Raw genomic sequence first — 12928 nt, forward strand, 5'->3', positions numbered from 1 at the left:
TGTAGCAAAGAGGGCAGGGTGCTTTGAGCTCTGGAAAGGGAGGGGCAAGCATCCACGTGAACTGTAAATAAACAAGCCTGCCAGAGAAGGTGGGTTTGGTGACCCCCACTAATGAGCTTGGGGTGAGCAAGGTTTCCAACAGTGGCTGACATGTGGCATGCTCTGCCAGAGAGTGGGGGAAAGGAAGTTCCCTGTGCAAACTCTAAATGAACAAGGACTGCAGTTGTAGCAGGCTGGCAGGACTCCACACTGAAGAAAAGGGGAGAGGCAGGTGCCCAACAGAACACTAAATAAATAAAGCCTGCTGGAGTAGGTGGGTGAGATGCCACCCCTCCCAGCGAACTGCAATAAATAAAGCCTGCAGAAACAGCCAGCTGGCAGTAGGTAGCAGGTGAGCTGCAGCCTGAAACAGAGCAGATAGAGGTTCACAAAACCTGACCCAAACACCTGGTGAGAAAACTACAGTGCTACTGATTAAATACCAACACCAGGACTGGATGCTGAAGGAGCAACACCACAACTACTAAGACTGAAATGGCATGGTCTCTGGACCTGAAAATTTTATTCTTTTATAGTTTTATATATCTTTTCAATTTTTTTCTTTCTCAGATTATTTTTTCCTTTTTGTTATTATTCTTTTCTTCTCTTTTCTCTTTTCTCCTTTGGTGAGACAGCGTCAGAGCTACTACTCAAACACCAACACCAGGACTGGATATGGAAGGAGTAACACCAGATCTATTAAGACTGAAACCCTATTGCATTTGAAACTGGATTTTTTTTTTTCTTTTCTTCTTTTTTCTTTTTGTTCTGTCTCTCTAATGCTTGTTTAGTTCACTGTTAATTAGTACACTATCTCACCATGTTCATTTCCTTGGATTTTTGTTTGTTTGTTTTTTTATTTTGCTGTTGGTGGTGGTGATGTTTTTATTTCCTTTTTCCTTTCCTTCTTTGATCGCTTCCTCCTCTTAGCCTTTCATTTTAGATATCATTATTCTTACAATTACACACTAGATAATACTAAATTACAAACAGTACAAGGACATTAACAGGACCAAGTGGAATGATGGGAAGATGGAAAAAAGATGGAAATCATTTTTCCCACAATAATAAATTAGTACAGGAACAGGAGGGAAATGAAGAAAACAAATACCCAAATCCAGATTCAAACAAAACAAATATAAACAATGCCAAAGAACCCAATGAATCCCACAGGAACAACCTGAAAGAAGAAATCCAGCAAGTAATCAATAAGAATTTCATAGAGATGATACTGGATATTGTCAACCAAAATGTATAGGAGACACTGAAGAAATTCCAAGATAACAAAAATAGAGAATTTGTGAAAGCACAAGAACAAATAAAAGAAACTATAGAAGCACTGTATAAACACCAAAGAGAAACAAAAAACACCATAAATAGAGAGACAAATGGGTTCAGGATGAAAATTGACAATATTAAAGAGGAAATTACTCATGATATGGAAAACCTCAGACAAAAGAACAAAACAGAAATGCAAAACAAAATGGAAGGCCACTAAAGCAGACTGGAACAAGCAGAAGACAGAATCTCAGAACTCAAAGATGAAATGCTCATTAAAGGAAAAGCTGAAGAACTACCAGTTAGACAACTCACAAACTGCAAAAGGAATATGCAAGAATTCAATGACTAAATCAAAAGACCAAACCTGAGAATTATGGGCATTGAAGAAGGAGAAGAGGTGCAATCAAAAGGAATTCATAATATATTCACCAAAATAATAACAGAAAACTTCCCAAGTCTAGAGGAAATTATGCCCATTTAGGTACAGGAAGCCTCCAAGACACCAAACAGACTTGACCAAAATAGTACTACCCCACAATATGTTATCATTAAAACAACAAGTACAGAGACTAGAGAAATAATATTGAAGGCTGTAAGAAAGAAAAAACAAATAACTTACATAGGTAAATCCATCAAAATCACAGCAGATTTCTCAACAGAAACATTAAAAGCAAGAAGAGCATGGGGTGAGGTCTTCTGGGCACTGAATGAAATAACTTCAACCCTAGGATACTCTACCAAGCAAAACTATCATTCAAAATAGATGGAGCAATAAAAGTCTTCCAAGATAAGCAGAAACTAAAACAATATATGACCACAAAGCCACCACTACAAAAGATTCTTCAAAGTACCCTGCACAGAGAAAATGAAAGCATTCAAAACCATGAAAGGGCAGGCAGTACGAAAAGACAGGAGAAGAAAAGGCAAGAAAGTAGAGAGTAACATTGATCTAGCCACACAGAATCAAACCCTTAAACAACTAAGACAACTAAATGACAGGAATCACCACTTACCTATCAATACTAACACTGAATGTTAACAGACTTAATTCCCCCATTACAAGACACTATTTGACAAAGTGGATTAAAAAGGAAGATCAAACAACTTGTTGCATACAGGAGACCCATATCATAGATATAAATAAACATAGGCTTAGGGTGAAAGGCTGGAAGAAGATTTACCAAGCCAATGGTCCCCAAGAACAGGCAGGAGTAGCAATACTTACCTCTGACAAAGTAGACTTCAAACCTACATTGATAAAATGAGATAAAGAAGGACAATCCATACTAATAAAAGGGGAAATAGACCAAAAGGAAATAACAATTATCAACCTATATACACCCAACGTCAACTCACACAACTTCATCAAACATAACCTGAAGGACCTGAAAACATGTATAAACTCCAACATAGTGGTAGTGGGAGACTTTAATACTCCCCTATCACCAATAAACAGGTCACTAAACAAAAAATCAATAAAGAAATCCTAGATTTAAATCATACCATACAGCAAATGGACCTAGCCAATGTCTACAGAACATTTCATCCAACTTTTATGCAATGTACTTTCATCTCAGCAGCCCATGGAACCTTCTCCAAATTGATCATATCCTAGGCTACAAAGCAAACCTCAGCAAATATAAGAAAATAGAAATAATACCATGCATTCTATATGATAATAATGCATTAAAACTTGAACTCAACAACAAAAATAATAGCAAAAAACATGCAAACAGTTGGAAACTGAACAATACATTGCTCAAATATCAATGGGTCATTGATGAAATAAAAGAGGAAATTAAAAAGTTACTGGAAGTCAATGAAAATGAAAACACAACCTACCAGAACCTATGGGACACAGCAAAGGCAGTCCTGAGAGGAAAGTTTATAGCCATGAGTGTTATATTAAAAAGTGCATATTAAAAAGACAGAAAAATCTCAAATCAATGACCTAATGCTAAATCTCAAACTCCTAGAAAAACAAGAACAAGCATATCCCAAAACAAACAGAAGGAAAAAAATAGTTAAAATAAGAGCTGAAATCAATGAAATAGAAACAGGAAAAAAAAAAACATACAAAGAATAAAGAAACAAAAAGTTGGTTCTTTGAAAAACTAAACAAGACCCACAGACGCCTGTCAAACCTGACTAAAATGAGGAGAGAAAAAACCCAAATCAGTAAAATCAGGAATGCAAAAGGGGAGATAACAACAAACACAATGAAAATCCAAGAAATCATCAGAGACTACTTTGAGAACCTATATTCTAATAAATTTAAAAATCTTGAAGAAGTGGACAGATTTCTAGATATTTATGATCATCCAAAACTGAACCAAGAAGACATTAATCACCTGAATAGATCTATAACACAAAATGAAATTGAAGCAGCAATAAAGAGTCTCCCAAAAAAGAAAACTCCAGAACCTGATAGATTCTCTGCTGAATTCTATCAGACATTTAAAGAAGAACTAATATCAACCCTCCACAAACTGTTGCATGAAACAGAAAGGGAAGGAAAACTGCCTAACTCATTTTATGAAGCCAGTATTACACTTATCCCAAAACCAGGCAAAGACACCTCCAAAAAGGAGAACTATAGACCAATCTCCTTAATGAACATTGATGCAAAAATCCTCAATAAAATAATGGCAAACCGAATTCAACAACACATCAAAAAGATCATTCACCACGACCAAGTAGGCTTCATCCCAGGGATGCAGGGGTGGTTCAACATACACAAATCAATAAATGTAATAAACCACATTAACAGAAGCAAAGACAAAAACCACTTGATCATCTCAATAGATGCAGAAAAAGCCTTTGATATGATCAAACACCATTTCATGATAAAAGCTCTAAGAAAACAAAGAATGGAAAGAATGTACTTCAACATTATAAAAGCTATTTATGACAAACCTATAGCCAACAATATATTTAATGACGAAAAACTGAAACAATTCCCTGTAAAATCAGGAATGAGACAAGGGTGCCCACTATCCCCACTCCTATTCAACATAGTATTGGAATTCCTAGCCAGAGCAATTAGGTAAGAAGAAATAAAAGGAATACAATTAGGTAAAGGAACTGTCAAAATATTCCTATTTGCAGATGATATGACCCTATACCTTAAAGACCCAAAAAACTCTACCCAAAACTCCCAGACACAATCAACAACTATAGCAAGGTGGCAGGATACAAAATCAACTTACAAAAATCATTAGCTTTTCTATACACTAATAATGAACAAACTGAGAAAGAATTTATGAAAATAATTCCATTTATAATAGCTTCAAAAAAATCAAATACCTAGGAGTAATCTTAACAAAGGATGTGAATGACCTCTATAAGGAAAACTATAAACCCGTGAAGAAAGAGATTGAGGAACACTAGAGAAGATGAAAACATCTCCCATGCTCATGAATTGGTAGAATCAACATAGTGAAAATGGCTATATTACCAAAAGCAATATACAAGTTTAATGCAATTCCCATCAAAATCCCAATGACATTCATCAAAGAGATTGAAAAAATCTAAGCTAAAATTCATTTGGAAGCACAAGAGACCGTGAATAGCCAAGGCAATATTCAGAAAAAGAACAATGCTGGAGGTATCACAATACCTGTCTTTAAACTATATTACAAAGCAATAGTAATAAAAACAGAATGGTACTGGCATAAAAACAGACATGAGGACCAGTGGAACAGAATAGAGGACCCAGATATGAATGCACACAACAATACCCACCTTATTTTTGACAAAGGCACTAAAAATATACGATGGAGAAAAGACAGCCTCTTCAACAAAAGCTGTTGGGAAATTTGGTTACCAGTCTGTAAAAAACTGAAACTAGAGCCATATTTATCACCCTATACCAATATTAATTCAAAATTAATATTAGATCCCAAACTCTAAAGTTGGTACAGGATAGAATAGGAAATACTTTGGAACTAATAGATATAGACAAGGACTTCCTCAATAGAATCCCAGCAGCTCAGCAACTAAGAGACAGCATAGACAAATAGGACTTCATAAAACTAAAAAGCTTCTGCTCAACAAAAGAAATGGTTTCTAAACTGAAGAGACCACCCACAGAGTGGGAGAAAATATTTGCCAGCTACACATCAGAGAAAGAGCTGATAATCAGAATATATAGGGAACTCAAAAAACTAAATTCTCCAAAAATTAATGAACCAATAAAGAAATGGGCAAGTGAACTAAACAGAACTTTCTCAAAAGAGGAAATTCAAATGGCCAAAAACACATGAAAAAAAGCTCACCATCTCTAGCAATAAAGGAAATGCAAATCAAAACCACACTAAGATTCCACCTCACCTCTGTTAGAATAGCCATCATTAGCAACACCACTAACAACAGATGTTGGCAAGGATGTGGGGGAAAATGAACCCTTGTACACGCTGGTGGGAATGCAAACTAGTACAACCACTCTGGGAAAAAATCTGGCGCTTCTTAAAAATCTAAACATACATCTGCCATAAGATCCTGCAATCCCACTCCTGGGGATATACGCAAAGGAATGTGACACAGGTTACTCCAGAGGCATTTTTACACCCATGTTTATTGAAGTGCTATTCACAAGAGCCAAGTTATGGAAACAGACAAGATGTCCCACTACTGACAAATGGATTAAGAAAATGTGGAATTTATACACAATGGAATATTACTCAGCCACGAAGAAGAATGAACTCTTATCATTTCCAGTAAATGGATGGAACTGGAGAACATCATGCTAAGCAAGGTTAGCCAGACTCAGAAGACCTAAAATTCATATACTCTCCCTCATATGTGGTCTTTAGATCAAGGGCATATACAGCAAGGGGAGTGGACTTTGGTCACATGATATCTCATTTTATGTATGAAGTAGCATAATCAGTTTATCTTCCAAAATGGTATGTTTTTCAAAATGCAAGAGAACTGAGCAATGATGATATGTCAGTTTAATCATTGCTGTGACTAAATACCTAACATAACAACTTAAAGGAAATATTTATTTTAGCTCTTGATTTCAGAGATTTCAGACCATAGTCCTTGGCTCCCTCCACTCTAGGACTGTGGTGATGGAAATGTGAAGTGGAGGATACTGGTTAACCTCTTGGTGTACGAGAGGTAGAGTACAGGGAGTGACTGCAAACCTGGTATAATTTTCAAGGTCATATCCCTCTTGACCTTCTTACCCCACCGTCTCTTAAGGTTTTCAGAGTAGTGCCATCTCCTGAGGACAAAACATTCAGCACATAAGCCTGTGGGGAGCATTTTATATTTGAAAAAATACAATAATTATGCAGGAAAAAATGGAATAACCAAAACTCTCCCAAGCCTAACAAAACATTGTTTACAGTAGTAATAGGTAAATAAATTCTATACATAGTTTACAGGTTCCAGTCCATTATCAAGGGGACCCCAACTGCTTTCCATCTCTGGCAAGGTTAGCACACAACAGTAAGCACATGTGGCTAAGAAAGCCACCTAATTCTTAGGCCAAGGACAAAACAGTAAGGTAGGAAGGGACAAGATTCCCACAATCTCTTCAAAGGCATGCCCCAGTGATCTAAATAACCTTACACTAGTCCCCACCTCCTAAAGTTTCTACTACTTCCAGATAGTGCCATGGGATTTGTTAGTATATGGGATTTCATTAATATATGGGACTTCAGCAGACATCCAACTTCCAAACTATAGCATTCTGCCCCTGACCACAAAAGTTTATATCTGCCTCACAATAGTAAACATATTCATTTCATCTCAATAGTCCCAAACCATTGCAGAGCTTCTCAGAAATGCAAGTCCAATGTCTCTTTTAAAACCTAAGGCAAACTCAACTTTGTCTTATGTAGCTTTAGCTTCACTCCTACTACTTCAGCATATAAGCTCCGTTACAGATTCTGATTTTGCAGGATACAACCTGGCTTCCAAGGTTTTCCTTTGAAATCTTGATGGAAGTTTCCATGACCCCATAACTCTTGTATTTTGTGTGCTTGTAAATCCATGTGGGTGATACCAAGATCTGCCTAGAATTGTAAGTTTTTATCATAGATCTTTGCTCCACCAGAAAATGAGGGAGGAGTAAGGAATGATTCATCCCTGACCTATGCTGACATGCCCAGAAGGAGCATCGTAAAATAATGTGTTTCTCCTCTATCTCCATCAATCTTGATGGAGACTATTATCTACTTATTCTTGAATCAGTTTCTTTCTTTTCCCTTCTATTTTCTTTATGGAAGTATGAGATCTTACATTTTTTTTAATTTCAGTTCCTATCTTATCATCATTGGCTAACTGAAGAATATTTTGCTTGCTACTTGTAATAATCAATCCATCCCAGCAATTGGTGTAGCTATAAACTAATTGCTACATATTTTAATTCTGCATATCTATGACTAGCATGACTAGCAGTCATTGCATCCTTGATAGGTTTTCCTTTTCTCTTTTTCTCTTTAGATGACAGCTCTGATATACAGTCCAGTTGGAAAATAATATAAACATCATTTTAAAAGTTCAGGTAGAAAAATCACATGCCATAATAATATTAAATAATTCTGTTAATGGGTCATTTTTCATCAAAGTTCAAATGGAAATGATTATATTTCTACAATAATGATTTCTTTCTTAAGAAGTTACAGCAAATGTTAACAAGAGATTTTATGCAGGTAACATGAAAAGATATACTCAGAGAACTGTTCTCATATCATCAAGAAAAAGTATACTTGGTGAAGTAAAATAATGTCATTCATAACCTAATGAGTATTATCAATTGAATAAATGTGAAAATAATTCAAATGTTTAAATTCCTTAAAGTATTATTAAAAACATGTTTATGTTACCTGAAAATAATACAAATAAGCTTATTTTCTCTGTTGTTTCAAATAGTATTCTATTATTCATAAATATTCCATAATTATGAGCATGCACAAATATTCTGTAAGTATTACATCATGGCATGTATATATCATAGTGCAATAAATGAAAAGTTTCTGTACAAGAGTCCAATATTGAGCTTGTTTCATTCAGGATATGGGCTGGGATAATTCTCAATACTACAACATGTTTTCAGTAATCTATGGAGCATAATTTCCAGGGTGATGGCCAATTAGTCCCAAATGACAGGCAAATGGAGGTTACATGGAAATATTTAAAAGTTTTAAGAAATATGAAGTAACACTTTGCTCCTCTTTTCTAAATGACTGTTTATAAAGAAGAATATTGTTTTATACTTCTTGAAATTGACTTTTTTGCATCCCCAAAATGCAGTCTAAAGTTTTTTTCTTTTTCCATATATTTTCCATATGTAAGTACGAGGTCTTCTATTCTTCTTAATTTCAGCTCCTATCTTATCATCATTAACTGACTGAAGACTATTTTGCTTGTTACTTATAAAAATCAATCCATCCCAGCAATTGGTGTAGCTATAAACTGTTACATATTTTGATTCTGCGTATCTATGACTAGCATGGGATAGTTAGAAGGCTCAGATCTATATCTTTATTTGTCACATCCTAGCTATGTTAGAAGGCTCAGATCTATATCTTTATTTGTCACATCCTAGCTATGTATAACCTGGACATGCCATTTAACCCTACTAAGCCCCAGATATGCCACCTGAGGATGACACCTAGCTCACTGAGTGTGAATATTATAACTGACAATATATAAAGGCTTTGCATAATATCAGACTCATTGAAGTTTTCATTGATTCATTGATTGCATAAATTTCCTTGGCTCCCATTGGAGAGTAGTATTTACCCAAGATCCTTCTAACACTTGTTCAACTCTGTAGGATGAAAAGGACAACTACCTTTTGTCTCTCGCATAATACCAATAAAACTATATAATCCATCTATATAAACTTCCTTTGTATAAGAAATCTTAGTTCAAATAATCTATGTTTCATAGTTACAGTTCATAGGAATCAAAGAAGTACACAGGACAAGGAATTTTTTCCCTTCAGGATTCAGTGCTTTCAAATAGTAAATCTTTTCTTATATGGGCTTAATACCTAGATTATGTGAGCTTGATGGCCAAGCAATGCATTCGCAACAAATATCACTATCATTCATAACAATAACTTCCTAGTAGTATCAGAAAAAATTTGTACAGATTAAAAATGTGTTATTTTTAAAAGCATCAGGCATACAGGAAATACCATGGCATCCAATTATTTCCCTAAGATTAAAAAATATAAATAAATAACAGAGGCAAGCAGTATGTATTTCATAAAAAAAAATTTTTGCCAGTGAGCAAAACTGCTTTCTGCAATTAAACTGCCTTCAGCTTGAATTCCATGCTTGATTCCTTGAGACAATAAGAAAACAGGTTTAATTCAGATTTTTGAGATATTACATTTAATCTATCTGAGTTGGAAAAAAATTTTTTTCATCTATAATCATACATGATATAATAATGCAGATGCACTCTGAGAAATTCATCATTAGGTAATTTTGTGCTTGCATGAAAATCTTTTAGTGCACTTAAATAAATCTTAACATTATGACTTGCTACACACCTAGGCTACATGGTATATCCCATTGCTCCTAGATTAAAGCCTACTTTGTGTATGTAAACATGGAAAAGGGTATAGTGAAAATGCAGTATAAAGGATGAATATGGGCCCTGTACAGGGAACTTAGCATTAATGGAGTCTTTAAGTCTAGAATTTTCTTCATGTGAATAAGTGAGTAGGTAGTGAGTGCCTCTTAGAATTAAGCTTGTTGAGGAAGCTGTCATCAATTTCTATACCTGTAAGATAAGTATTTTTTGATGAGTTCCTTGCATATGGCTGTTAAATGATACATTGTATGTAGCAGCCTGTAGAGCATAAAATGACTTCCTCTTAATTCTGTTCCTATCAAATAATGTTTGAGTAAATAAATGTTCAGATAAAAATTGTACTACTAAAAATAGATATATAAATGAATTAAAAAATGATAAAATAATTTGTCACTATAATCTTAGCAATCAATAATACTTATAAAGTAATATTAATCTTGTCAAGAAACTAATTTTGTGGACTTTTTTCAAAATGGATTTCATCTCCTTTTTTTCTTTGTATCTTGCCTTATTACAAAATGTTAATGGTTTTAAGGTCAATTCTTTATCATAAATTTGATGAGCTGGATGTCAATAGTATGTAAAAACTTTGGCAGTCAAGGCCACAGAAGTTTTCCTGTTTTCCAAGATTGTCTTTTGGTGTAGAAATATATAATTTGCCTAAACTTAAGACTGATAGCAGGAGTGAACAAACATGTAGATTTTAAGGGTTATTTTTACTCAAAGGCAAATTAAAGTTAATAGGCATGTCTTAACTGAAAATAAATAGTAACAATAGCAATTAAAATTCTTTAGCATCACTCAATAATTTTTAATGTTTAGTCATTAGAATGTTTGTCTCAAGATTTTAAGCTGTATCTGACAAAGTTATCCCGATAAACCTTGTAATGCATAACTTATTTTCCAAGTTTGTACACTGAAAGAGATAAACAACATAAAAACAACAAATTATCCAACGGATTTCAATAAGAAATTAACTTTCTTAGTTTTAAGACTATGAGGAGAATTCACTTTGTGTGCTTCAGACTAACACTGCATCAGATGTCCTAACTTAAATCTGCCGAGATGATACTCTTTATCACCCAAGTTTCTTTCCATAGCCTTCAGGGGACAAGACTGCCATCATCCTATCCCTTTCCTGGTCTTTTGTTGTAGCCACTGAATCAGCTTCTCCTCCAGTGAGCATGAACCTTTATTCCTTAAAAGAGAAATATGGAAGCTGTGCAGAAAATATTTTTGTTATTTCAACTAAAAATGGAAGAATGAGGAATGTCTGCCCCAGACAGCCTGCAAAAAGATTTTAATGTTATCTTTGGGGATATTTTGAGAAATAACATTTTGTTTAGATAATCATGAATACTAAAGTTGGTAAAAACAAATCTTACTGAAACCTTTAGCCACTTTAAAATACTCATATCATTTTTGGTTCTTCAAACATATCAACTCAGTAAAACTGACAGATGCCACCAAACACTCTACATGATGAGTAAGTCACTGTAAATTAATGCAACCATTTTTTTGTACAGTATGCACAAAATCTTTGCAATGTGAGAAGAGAGTAATATTCAATAATTTTTTTCCTAAAGAAAACAACGAGAAATAGAGAAAGCTTATCCAAAGATATTCATCAGAGCATAATCCATACAATAAATTAAAAATCTCATGAAGTCAAGAATGCTAATTAAATAACCGTGTCAAAAAACGTGGAATTCTATGTAAATTTTAACAACTGCTTTATGAGATTTCATAAACATAAACAATTAGAGTATGATTGCTAAATGAAAAGCAGATAAGTGATATTGATACTGATACATGGAGAGTTATTCAATCTCTACAAGTAATGGAAAAGCACTACTTGTAGAAAAAATGAAAGATTTGAATTTGAAAAATTTGAAAATTTGAAACATGGTAAATTTACAGGGATTTCCTTCTGTTGGGGAAATCAAATAATGCAGCCAATTTGGAAATCCATGTGACAGCAGCTAGCAAAATTAAATGTCAAAATTCCATTAACCTCTTGTGAGGTTCCCTCAGTCTGTCTTTCATACAGAAACAGAGAAATCACATAAAGATTTCTCACAATTGGGTTTTTAAGGAGTTGGTGGCAACTTAGTTGTTTAAAACTAGATATATATGACTATCAATGACTAAGTACATCAAAAAAGTATTATGAATCTGTCAGAAACAGTGAATTTATATCATAAACAAGAGAATAGGTAAATCTTAAAATATAGTTTTGAGTGTAAAGTAATAGAATATACTCTGAACGATAACATTTTTATGAATTAAAACACATTTTCATTTAACGCATTTGTTTTCAAATAAGACCCAAAGTTGAAAGGCATATTTAACATACATCAAGAAAATACCTTGGGAAGTTATGTGAGTGGCTTCATTAAGTGAAAGAAAATATGAAATAAAAGAGAAGTCCTCTGAGTGCTGAGATTTAACTAATTCCACAAATCTTTTTAATCATATCAATCAGATCAGCAACCCCTAACATAACCATTTTCTAGCCTTTATTAGTACTAAGAACTATGTCATTCTGAACCCCAAATTCAAGACATGCACTCTTTGGCTATGATTCTCCTATATTTCTAGTTTAATGTCTCTAATTTCTATTTCCAACAGAGACTTATAATGCACTGACACTATCATCATTTTACATTTAATACACCTTGTCCTCAGTCTCTCATCATGTTTACTTCCACTTCAGTTATACTAAAAGCCATAATCAGAGTCAGCTACATAATTTGTGGGATCAAAACAGAATAAAATTGTAGAGTATTTGTTCTAAAAGCTGAAAAAGTGTGCCATTAAAGGTGCTGATATTGCAAACCCTTAAAAATATGTTATTACTTGTAAAATGTAGTATGGATAATCGTCAATCCAAATAAGGAAATTATTAGCATGAATTTTACCATTCATGATTATATTATACTCTACCATTGTTAAATGCAAATATAAGGACATTTACTTTCATGCAGAATCATCCATATTGCATACCTCATGCATGCATCTGCATTTTTATTCTTATTAGGACCAT

Source organism: Castor canadensis, chromosome 9, assembly GCF_047511655.1.
Source record: "Castor canadensis chromosome 9, mCasCan1.hap1v2, whole genome shotgun sequence".
Taxonomy (NCBI): Eukaryota; Metazoa; Chordata; class Mammalia; order Rodentia; family Castoridae; genus Castor; species Castor canadensis.